Below are 1,163 nucleotides of genomic sequence, written 5' to 3' on the forward strand. Positions count from 1 at the left end.
TTAGCTGCTAAGGCTGCTGTCCTGGTCTGCCATAACAGAATACCACAGACTAGGTGGCTTCAACAACAGACATTTATTTTCTCGCAGTTCTGGAGGTTGGAAGTCTAAGATCAAGGTGCCAGCACAGTTGGTTTCTGATGAGGCCTCTCTTCCCTTCCTGCTTGCAGATGCCACCTTTCATTGGGTCCTCATATGGTCTTTACTCTGTGTATTTAGAGAGAGAGAGAGAGAGAGATTGCTGGTCTCTCTTTTTTATTTATTTATTTTTTTTAAGAAAGTGGTTTTTTTTTTTTTATTTTTTTTAATACCTGCAGCACCTAGTATTCCTAAGTGGTCTCCCATCCAAGTACTAACCAGGCCCAATCCTGCTTAGCTTCCAAGATCAGATGAGATTGGGCGCATTCTGGGTGGCATGGCTGTGGACTGGCTCTCTCTTCTCTTTATAAGGCACCAGTCCTATTCAGTTAGGCCCCTGCTCTTATGACCTCATTAACCTTAATTATCTTCTTAAAGGCCCCATCTCCAAATATAGTCATATTGGGAGTTAGGCTTCAATATATAAATCTTGAGGTAGGGGGACATGATTCAATCCATTACAGACGCTATCATTATTTTCACCATCATCTTACTCATCTCTGAATTTCCAGTGCTCGTATGGCCCCAACACAGAGTAGAAGTTCCAATGCGTGTTTACTAAATTGAATCCCATTCCATGCACCCACCAGCTAGCAGTCATTGTGAATAGCCTTGTGCCATACAGGACCCGAACAAACAGCCACAGTGCTGTAAAAATATGTTTCCTGAGTCTGGAAGGAGGCATTCATCCACTCATTCAAGCTGAAGATATTTATGGAAGATGCAAAAAATGAAAATGAGATCTGTCAAAAGAGAAAAATGAATGCAAATGAATGAATCAATTAATCAATCAAGGTGTGCTATGTATGGGATTCAGAGGTGGTTGCAGCTGGTTTTTCTGCTGGCCCTTGACCTTACAAGCTGAAGCACTTTGTTTGTAGTTTTGCTCTTCAATTGGTTCATCAGACACACCATTTGGAGATTATAAAACATGAAAACTGGCTCTTACCATGAGAATCATAAAGGCTTTTCATGTAGATGAGGGCATTTGCAAAATAATTAGGACAATAGACATTAATTGTAATTAG

At 40.6% G+C, this 1,163-nt stretch overlaps 1 pseudogene; it reads right to left on the reverse strand.

The window, feature by feature from the left end:
- Positions 1-305: 305 nt before the first annotated feature.
- Positions 306-424, reverse strand: LOC112484348 (annotated as a pseudogene).
- Positions 425-1,163: the final 739 nt, after the last annotated feature.

The sequence above is a fragment of the Pteropus alecto genome, unplaced genomic scaffold (genome assembly GCF_000325575.1).
Source record: "Pteropus alecto unplaced genomic scaffold, ASM32557v1 scaffold75, whole genome shotgun sequence".
NCBI classification, from domain to species: domain Eukaryota; kingdom Metazoa; phylum Chordata; class Mammalia; order Chiroptera; family Pteropodidae; genus Pteropus; species Pteropus alecto.